The 10,931-nt window shown below is 37.3% G+C and overlaps 1 long non-coding RNA gene across 2 annotated transcripts; it reads left to right on the top strand.

Moving 5' to 3' along the window:
- Positions 1 to 4,409: 4,409 nt before the first annotated feature.
- On the top strand, positions 4,410 to 9,616 carry LOC123957497. 2 transcript variants are annotated; one of them, XR_006821809.1, is made up of 4 exons: positions 4,410 to 4,805; positions 5,477 to 5,609; positions 7,539 to 7,622; positions 9,026 to 9,616. It is a non-coding gene; the product is annotated as an uncharacterized LOC123957497 (long non-coding RNA). The 2 variants fall into 2 exon arrangements; XR_006821808.1 differs by lacking the exon at positions 7,539 to 7,622.
- Positions 9,617 to 10,931: the final 1,315 nt, after the last annotated feature.

Genomic DNA, 10,931 nt, shown 5'->3' with positions numbered 1-10,931 from the left:
GGCCCTCCCCATGTCAAGCATACAGACACTGGTATACAGTGATGATGATGATCATGATGACGATGATAGCAACTAGGTCTGTAAGCACTCTAGACGAGGGGTGGTTTTCTGCTTCTGGAACGAATACTTTGAGCAAATTTGTACGTTTTGTTATACATAATTAAAAATGCCTCCTTAATTCAAGACTAACTAACATGCATCAGACTCAGACAGTTAGGTTCTGTGTGTGTCTTTATTGTAACTGGTCACAATCAAATTAAGGCTGTGTTGCTGATCACTTTATTAGTGGAACTGCAACAGAGTCCATGTTTGTTTTTCATGAGCTGTGAACTGTCCTGCCAATTTAAACAAAAAATGGCTTAAACTTGCTGTTTTGGACAATAAACACTGTTTTTGTAGAAGCTGCTGTCTTATACTTAATACTCAAGGTATAGTCAGCTTTGGTGTTATGTTCATGTTAAGGCTTTCACTTTTAATCGTTTCTCCATCGATTCCGAGAAATAAAGGTTTTTTTGGTAGTGGAAGGTTACGGAAGTGCTTTATTTTGTGGGCGGGGTTTGCCTTTTGGACTCCTGTTTATGTTAAAATATGTGAAATAAACCAAGAAATTTATTTTTACTTAACATGGATTTTCTAGATTCAGTGTAAGTAGTAGTTCGGCTGTACTAGATATTTTATATATTCAGTAGGTATATGTTTCTACGACCCTATATTACAACCCTAACTTTGGACACAGGAAAAACTACAACTGTGGTGCTGATTTGACTCAAACTGCATTGCATGGCTGTAGGGAATTGTATTTTCTAAAACATATTCGCGTGAATTTGGAATTTTAACCACATTTGATTGGGCCCCCAGTTGTTGACTATACTCACATGACAGCTAAGGCCAAGAGCTCTCTTTAACAGTCGGTCCCATGTCTGTAGTCTCTTTTGTTGATGAATTATAAGCATTCAAACATGTACCAAGGTGAGGGTTCAAAGGTCAGTATTTCAAAGCAGGATCCATTCAGAATCTTCATACTGATATATGGTAATCTAAAGGTTGAGACCTTTCCAACGATGTATTGGTTTAGCTCTACAGCAAAGTTTTAAATTTCTCATTTTAGGGGCAAGCCTTCCCAGGTCTAGTTTCAAAGAGCACTTTGAAGGCTCAATATGTAAAAAGAAACTTTTTATTTATTTATTTGTTTGTTTGTTTTTATTTTTTAGTGAAAATAGTGACCAAATGAGTCACTCACACAAAAATCTTTGTTGGGGACACACATATGCTTGTCTATTTATGTTAATGCTGCTATGATGGTAAAGAAAAACAAAACATCAATGAATAAGACATGACATCACACATATGCCTAGTGTAGGCCCTGCTGCATCCTCTGTACTACTAAAAAGGACAATTAATTAGTTCTTCCTTTAACATTTTCCTCCTTCCAACACTTGTCACTGTGAGAAACGGAATGCTTTAGCTGTTTGCCAAATCCAGCATATTTACTGTAAAATCCACCCAGACGGTAGGCTACTAAATGTGGAATGTAGATTTAAATGAACAGCTAATTAATATTATTTCATGATCCCTCTTGCCCAGGTGTCTAACACACAGAGAAGCCTGAGTGAGGACAAACCATAAGCTTACCTGGAGCCTGTCAGCCGGTCAGACACGGGTTTGGAGTGCTTTATTGGATGAACGGCTCAGAATGAACCTCATTAATTCAGGAAGACCCTATGATTTAATATTAAATATACTCAGGTCCATATTCTTTAAACTATAAAATGAAAAGAGCACCTTTATATTTTACAATCACAGGCCATAAACGCATTTTCTTAACAGAGATAGTGGCGTTCGTTTGGTAGTTGGTAGTTGCGGTCGGCAATTTGAAATGGAATCAGGCCAATCCACGGCAGATAGCTCCAAACAGTAGTGGAACGCGCCCCGTCCGCCCACAACACAATTCTCTTGCGCCTTCCGCTGTCAAAAACACATCATTGTTATTTTTCGGAATCAAAGGAGAAATAATTAACGTATCATATTGTTGAATTATGAAGGACACTTTGTTTTCTTTTTATAAATGTTAATCGTTTAAAGGAAAGCTTAACACAATGAAGAAAATACTTCCGGGCGGAAGTACGTCATGCAAGCTACGTGATGTCAGCGATACGAGCGTCCATAGCATCTATTACATTTAAAGTTTAAAAAATAAATTGTAGTCTTCAACTGAATGTTTTACTGGTGTGGTCATTTCATGGACGCACCCTATTTATACTTTTTGGAGATTTATTTGACAGATCTGTCTAGGGAGAGCTGGTTACCTTGCTGATGTTAGTTAGTTAAGCAAAGCACAAAGGACTAATTGGTGGCCTAAAGTGGAGCTTTTTTTGGAATACCTGTCTGCAATACCTTTATTGATGAGTCAAAGTCAAACATACATACACGAGCACACACACACACAAACGTCGCTCCACTGTTTTATGGTAGATGGCTGAAGATCCCAAACAAAGAGACAAATACTGACAAACTGAATTGGCTACCTTTGTTGTCACCTGATAATTTAAGTTATCGGAAATTGGGATTACACGCATCTGTCATAGTCAATGGTATAATTCAAGCAATCCAGTTTAGCGTCAGCCTTCAGCAGTCAACACTCACGCTAGTAATCCCTCAAAGCCACAAAACCTGACCTCATGTAGTTATTGGCAATGCTGAGCACTGACTTTTTGAGGTGAGTCTTTGAAGGGCAATTTTGAAACTGCAGTAGTTTGTCTGCATTCTCCCCTGCTACAAGTCTTGCTTGATATGTTTCAGCAAAAATGTACACCAATACATATTTCTTTTCTGAGTTAATGCAAGGAAGAGATAAGAGAAATACACGGACTGAAGCGGACAGCAGAGAGATCCAGACAGCAGCACACCAGATTCATCGTTGAAGTAGGGGGAGCTAATGAGCATCTGGATGTTGATTTTACCACAGCCTATGACCAGCAACCTGAAGTCTTCCGCCGTCAGTTCATCCAGGGCTTATCTGTGTCCTGTGTGAATACATGTTGGTGACTGACAAAACATTTGTGTTCCAAAAATAGATACTATTTGAGATAAGGCTTTGATGTAACACAGAATATCTGATTATTCACAACCAATAAGAGAGTAACATTTTAAATTATTTTTACATAATATGCAGAGGCTGTGGAGCCACCAGCATTCTGTGAATGTTTGAATTGAGTGTGACAAGAAAATGTTACTGTGTTCTGACTAAGACTAGCCCTGTGTCTAAATGAAGTGTCATAATTCTGTTTGCAAATTTCCACTAAAACACCTTGTCAATGCCATTGTCATTTATAGTATTATTCTTGATGTTACCTAAATCAATTAAGAAAAAATGCTCCCGAAGATTACTAAATCATTTCCAATCCCATAAAGGTGTAATTCTCAGTATTATGACATCTATTTTTGAAGATGGGGAGCATGTTGAAATATATACTATATAATGCTGTCTTTATTTAATTTATGGGGGGTAGCATATTCTGATAGACTAATTCTGATTTTTATGTTGATATTGTTGACGATCAGCCAGAGTCTTGACGGCATGACCAACAGCAAGGTTGCACAGATTTATGGGCGGGGAAACGGACTATGCTTGTGGGGCATGCGCATGCGCAAAACCAGGTAGCATAAATCGACAGAACACCGAAAAAGTAATTTGGACAAACTTAAACCTTAAATAAAAATCTACAAGAAGTACTAGTGGCAACATTTTTTCGTTGAAAACTGTTATAAATTGTTAGCAAAAAGTGGGGTCCTCTCTCCATGGAGCTCGTCTAAATGCATCAAATCTCTGCCTGCCCATCACCTAAAGTAACGTTATATGTCGTATTTTTAATACATTACCACTTGTGCATTAGTTAACAATGTGCACCCTAGATGCCTATTGCAATGTTATGATATTCAAACATTAACTCACAAGATATTATCAAAGTTTTTAGCCTAAAATGCATTATTTAAATTTTGCAATTGACAAACAATGCAACAGTGCCATCAAGTGATGACATCACAAAACAGCAAGACAGATTGAATCATTTCACTGAAGAGGACAAATAGGAAAGATTTTTTTTCCCTCTTTATTAGCATAGCAGTATTAACAATGCAACATACAGGAATACATACAGTCTATGCATACAACACATAAAAATACAAACCGCAAATAGGAAAGATGAAAAAGAGAAGAAATTCGATTCGATTCGTTACTTTATAGAAGAGAGGTTAAAACTACATAAAACTGTTTTGCCTCAAGGAGTTCATTGAACAATGGTCATATTTCTAGATATTTTTCACGCTTCCTTTTGGTTTTATTTACAAAAGAACCTTTTACAAATTTGGACAAAGACATCCTACTAACAAAGCTAAAGTAGCCTAATGTTTTTTTTTTAATAGTACAAACTTCTCAGCTGACATAACTTACAAAATTAAGTTGATTAATATCTTTGATAAATATTATATCCATTAGATTACCCTCCTTTTAAATTTCTGTGTAAAATTTAATTTTACAGCAACACTTTTAATGACAAAAAGGCTGGAGCATGTAGGCCTGTACTCCTTGTATTGAAAATAATCTCTGGCTCCACACTCCAGTCCAGTTGGTGGCGCTAATGCAGCTCTCGGCTAGTTTGCCAACCGCCAATAAAAAAAAGAAAAGAGAAGAACAAGTTTGAGGGGAAAAAAACAAGCCTGACGGCGACGGGCTTATCAACGACGTTGTTCACTGGCGACGGAGTAGCCTATCCACACACGTAGCTGTCACACGACGGTCTCCTTTGGTAGGTTATCCGTGGCACAATCCACCCGCCATAGGTTGATCGGCCGAGCCTGCCAATCCGTGAACACTTGAACGTTACCCTCTGCTGTCGATAGCAACACTGTTTACAGATGCTTCAACACCTCAGCCTGTGCTGGTGGTGTCCATAGAGAAAGCTCTGTTTTTACATGTCTGTGTTTAAGCTCTTAAGCTTAGCTCTTGATAGGCTGCTTTTGTAACAGTCTCTTTGGTTTGGAGAGATTAGTTTTACTCTTGTGTTCCTGTCTATACTTTCAGATATCAGGCTTATTTTATTGGGCATAATAAATGCAAAAGTTACATGTTTCTATGAGTAAAAACAGGTAATTTAAATTTTTAACAAACAGATATTTTGGACTTGTATTTGTCTTGTATTCAGCCAATGGTTTGAAGTGTTTATGAACTTTAATGAGTCACTAAAAGCCTAAAGCTGTGCAAGCTATCTGTTATTATAAATGGGGGAAAAAAGGGCATCAAAGAGTAGACATGGCTTTTAGGTCAGTGTAATGCTACAAATTACAAAAGTGTGCCTCTTTTTCTCTCTGAATTTCCAAAACTTTATTTCATCCTCTTCCCTTTCGTAAGTAAAAGCGAATGCATAAGGCTGCTCTTCAACTACCAATAATATGTTGTGCTTGTGGAATATGTTTCTAGGTGGAATTTCTGAGGATTACTACTGTTCCCCTGTCTCAAAGTTCGTTGACAAACGCACTTCCAATCTCCTCAGTGTGTTGAAGAAGAAAGGAGACTCTGCAGGAAGGGAACTTCGCATACTTTTGACCCAAAGGTATGTTTTGCAATTGGTAGAAATTATAGAATAATAAGTTGATGTTGACTCGTCTCTTCTGACATGTATAGAGAGTAGTAAACAGTCAGAAACCCAAAAAATCTGTGTATATCCTGATGAGTATTCACTTGGGATTTGATTGTTGCTCACAAAGCCTAAACAGCAACACTTGTGCCACTTTCAAACAAATGTTTGAACACACATCAGTGACCAGAGCTATGTTTAGGGATCGGATATTTTGACATTTGGAATGAGCAACAGAAAGTTTGCTTCTCAAAATACAATGCGCTTGTTAAACAGGTGTATTGATGACGTACTGGCTTTTTACTCACTAAGGTTTTTACCTGCGGCCTCTCTGCTGGCTATTAAGTGGGCTCTGTGTGTGCGTCTATGTGGAGACGCTCAGCCCTGACACAGAGAGCAGGGCAGAGGCTTCACCTTGATAATAACGTAATTTATTTGACAGCAAGGTTTCATTTGTTCACAATTTAGCAATGGGGGAGGGGGGAGGGTGTACCAAGACCCAAACATCCTCTTCAAAGAAAAACAAACAAAATAACTACAGTTGTGGTCAAAAGATTACATACACAAGAACATGTATTTCATGGCAGTTTGAGTTCCCAATAATGCCCACAACTCTTTTTTTTGGTTCTTTTATGAATCTATTATAGGTCTTCTGAAAATGTGACCAAATCTGAGTCAAATATACATATAGCAACTGAAACGATAAATTTTGGTGATGACTTTATGATGAAAAGTTGTGTCATCATAGACTGTATAAAAAAGGCCTGCACGCGCTCAGTCCATGCTGATTTTAACAGCCCCTTCACCTTCAGCTGCTGTCTCAGGCATGTCTGTCACTGATGCAAGTTATCACCACAAGCTTGGCTTTCGTTGGTTTCATCTTCTGGTATCTTTAACATTTCTCTGTACATTTTTATTTGCTGTTGTCATCACTTGTCGCTGATCGATCGCTGCGTTCCATCACATCAAATAAAGAGTCTTGTGGTGCAGCAGCGAGCAGCTGATTTTACTCAGAGCCTCCGGCTGCAGCTGCTGCTGCTTCAGATGTAGTTGGCTTGATCGGCTGGACGTGCAGCCTTTGTTTTTCTCTTTGTGTCTTTAGACTCTTTAGTGTAGTTTAGTGACTTGTTTAAACAGACTTACTAGGGGGGTGGAAAATAATTTATTTTTAAATCGCAGTGCCGATTATGAATTGATTCACACATCGATTATCTAAAGGTTAATTGATAGCATAATGTTTGACGGAACAAAAAAGGCAGACTCTAAAATGTGGAAGGGCAGCTCCGGTCTGTCTGTGGCGTACACACAACAGAGACGTGTGTTTCTCCCTGTTTGGCACAGACAGACAGCTAGTAAATGAAGTCGGCGTGTTTAATAAACTCACCCGTGATTCAGTTTTCAAGTGCGCAGCATGTGAGTCGAAACTGAAACTTAACGTTAGTGAGTGACATCTGCAGTGGTGCGTTCCTTCTGTAATGTTACATTTCCTGCGTGTCCGTTAACGTAATACCAGATAACATCTCTCTGTTTCTCTGAAAAATGCTTAAGTGGGTCACCAGATATACTTTTGGCAGGTGCAACTGTATCTGTATGTCCCGCCCAAGTAAAGTGTATGTTGAAAACACTTAAGTTAGTGCAAGCAGTAGGTTTATATTTTGGGGGGGTGGACCGCGATATGAACCGAACCGTGGCTCAAAAATTGAGTTCTGAACCAAACCGTGGATTTGGTGTATCGTTACACCCCTACATTTTACGCAAGGTATCGAATGAAGTACTCTATTGGTATCGGTATCATTTTAAGGGTACTGGTATTGTAAAATCTCAATACCCAACCCTACCTGACTTAAAACCCCCTTGGGAACATGTGGACTATTCTGAAGAAACACGTCTGTTTGTCAAATTTAGCTCAACAGCACCAAATCTATCAAGAGGAGTGGTTAAGGATTCAACCAGAACCATGTGGATGGCTACCAAAAGAGCCTAATTGAGGTAAAAATGACAATGGGACATTTAAACAAATCTTAATATTTCTGTATGTATATTTATGACCCAGTAGATTTTGACCCACATTTTCGGCAGACCCATAATAAATTCATAAAAGTACCAAAATTCACAACAATTTTTCTGACAAAGAAGTATGCACTCCAATGATTCCATCACAGAAAAATAAGAGTTGTAGTTATTATTGGAAACTCATCTGTGACATGTATGTTCTTTAGAAGTGTATGTAAACTTTTGACCACAACTGTAATCTTGTTACTTTCTTCTGTCCCTTTAGGGAAATCTAATATATACACTCAGTCCATTTTATCAGGTCTATCTGCTGTCTAATGCAATCAAATACGACAACAACTGCCATACATTCTGTTATTACTGATTTCATAGTGGCTGATGTACTGGAGTGCATTATATTGAAAAGTGTTCAGTGTTGGGCAAGTTACTCAGTTGTAATATTACTAGTTACTTATTACTACTTAAAAAAGTAATATTACTTATTACTGGGTGATAAAAGTAACTAGTTACGTTACTCTTTAATATATTACTTTCCAGTGTTTCCCACAGAATGACTGGGGGGGTTATATTCTAACTTTGGACAAGTTTGTGCAGCGGTGTTCACGAGAGAGTGAGAGCGAGCGAGGAGGTGCTGCACAAATATATGCTCAGTTCAATAAAAAAGGATTTTAAATACGCCTAGTAAAAAATCAATATGTGGCGGTCAGCGTTAATAATTACAGGCTAATTATGGGAAACACTACTTTCACTACCACCCCCTTCACACCCAAACAAAGCAGTCTCTCCCGACTTTTTAACTAATATCATAATCATAACAGCAGTAAGGAGTATGATTTTTACAAAGCATATAGCCTAGGCCTAACCACCGGCTGAAAAAAAAAAAAAAATAAAGCAAGTAAATCCCAACGTTTGAACAGCTGTTTTTCTGCACATGTAACCTATTTATAAGAGCAGTATTCAGTAGTTTTACAAAACGTTACGTTCACGCCACTCTCTCCCGACGAGTATAAGCATCAATGACTGTAGCTGCCGGAGTTTCTTTCTGTATATTTCACGTTGCTGTGCTGCTTCTGCAGATGCCTCAATAAATCAGATGTAGAAATGTTCGTGGTTGAATTCACGTCAAGGATACGTAGTACTACTACTCGTTACTGGGAAAAGTAATATTATTACAGTAACGCATTACTGCCCAACACTGAAAGTGTTCCTAATATTGTGTCTACGCCATTGACCCACATAGCACTGTATCATGCTATTTTTATTAAATCATTACATAAGGGACACCTGAAATGCAAACATTACTCTTTAGAATTCTGCAAAATCTGTTTGTAATTTCATAATTTGGTTTTCTACTTTCTTTCTTTCTGTCCTATGTAAAGGATTCAAATCCTACAGATGTTCCAAGGGAGCTTAGACAGGTTATCCTTACAGCATCAGTGTTGAGGGAGGTGATGCCACCACTCCTCCAGCTGATGTTGGAATAGTCCCCAAGGGTGCTGAAGTTCTGCAGGACTTGGGAGACATCGCCTCTGCTTGTGAAATCTTAATACAGTAGGTGTAATATATGCACTGAACCTCACTAATCCTCAGAACCTTAAAGCCTTCTTTGACTCTCAACCAAGGTACAGAATGCTCAAGAACAAACTCTATGAATGAGCCAACCATTGATTTGGATGCTGAGTGTTCTGTAGAATAGAACTCTAGGCAATGCTTCACCAAAATTGTTGACAACTAAATGTTATTTTGCAAACTTTTCAACACTTTATAGTGCCAATAGTTTTACTGTATTTTTTTTTTTTTTTTGCCCAATTGCACCAAAATGTTAACTATATTAGTGCCGTGTTGGTGAATAAAGTCCATAACAAAAATAAGTTGAAATGAATTTGTGTGGAACCTGTTGACAAAGATTTGAATTATGTTAAACTAATTTGGAAAATAATTATTGAATGAAAACCTAATGTTTTCATTATTTCAACATAAATGTATATATTTACTACTCCAAATAACATATTAAAAGGACAAATGTAAAATTTGGAATATATTAAGTTTATACAACATAACTGACTTAATTTTGGTAAGCTTAAATATATATTGTTGATCAGATGTTTTTTATTTTTTGTTGGATCAATTGACAATCATTGTGTTACTGTTATACAAGTTCATTAAGTTAGATGACCTTAACATTTTTACTTTTAACTAACCTAATACAATTTTGTGGAATATGTTGAAAAAATAAATATAATTAAAGTCAAGGCTTCCGTTTTTTTGAGTGAACCAGGATAGGAGATGGAATACAACAAATTTTTTTATGACCATTTGATTTTAATGTATAGCCCAAACACTAGTAAGCCGTGCATGAAGACCTAAAGACAATAGGTCTATTTGGCCTCAAATGGCCTATAAATGTCAGGTTTTGAAGTAAGATGTGGTGTGTTCAGGCTTCCGCTGTATATGGCAATGTAATAATAATAAAAATAATAATAATCTTTATTTGTAGAGCACTTTTCATAAAAAAGTTACAAAGTGCTTTAACAAGTGTAAAGACAATAATACCCAAAAGACAATAATACAAAAACAATACAAGATAAAAGCAAGAAAACATTGAAAAGACTAAAATACACATTTAAGATAAATATTAAATAAGTAAAATAGAATAAAATAAAAAGGATAAAATAAAGTCAAATAAGATCGGGAAAGGCTCTCCTATAAAAGTATGTTTTAAGAAGGGACTTAAAAGACTTCACTGACTCAGCCGACCTGATTTCCTCGGGCAGGCTGTTCCAGAGCCTCGGGGCCCTGACAGCAAACGCTCTGTCCCCTTTAGTTTTCAGTCGAGACTCTGGAACAGACAACAGACCTCTGCCCGAGGATGTCAAGGTACGTGCTGGTGTGTATGGGACTAAAAGGTCTGAAATATAACAAGGCGAGAGGCCATGAAGAGCTTTAAAAGTGATCAATAAAATTTTAAAGTCAATTCTAAAACATACTGGATGAGATGAAGGCGTGTAAAATGGTCTTGGTGTCCTTAAAAGTTAACATAGATCAAATTTTTGCTATATTTCTAATATGATAAAAACATGATTGAACAAGCTTTGTGGTGTGCTGCTCAAAATTTAAATTACTATCAAACCAAACACCAAGGTTCTTTGCCACAGGCTTAATGTGATTTACTAGGGAACCAGCAGAAGGCAGTATTTGATTTGCCATCTGCTGAGACCCGATGACCAGGATTTCTGTTTTGTCTGAGTTCAGCTGGAGGAAATTATTTGACATCCATTTTTTAAC

The sequence above is a fragment of the Micropterus dolomieu genome, linkage group LG19, assembly GCF_021292245.1.
Source record: "Micropterus dolomieu isolate WLL.071019.BEF.003 ecotype Adirondacks linkage group LG19, ASM2129224v1, whole genome shotgun sequence".
NCBI classification, from domain to species: Eukaryota; Metazoa; Chordata; class Actinopteri; order Centrarchiformes; family Centrarchidae; genus Micropterus; species Micropterus dolomieu.
The sequence above is the reverse complement of the archived record's forward strand: the minus strand, read 5'-3'. Positions and strand labels throughout refer to the sequence as shown.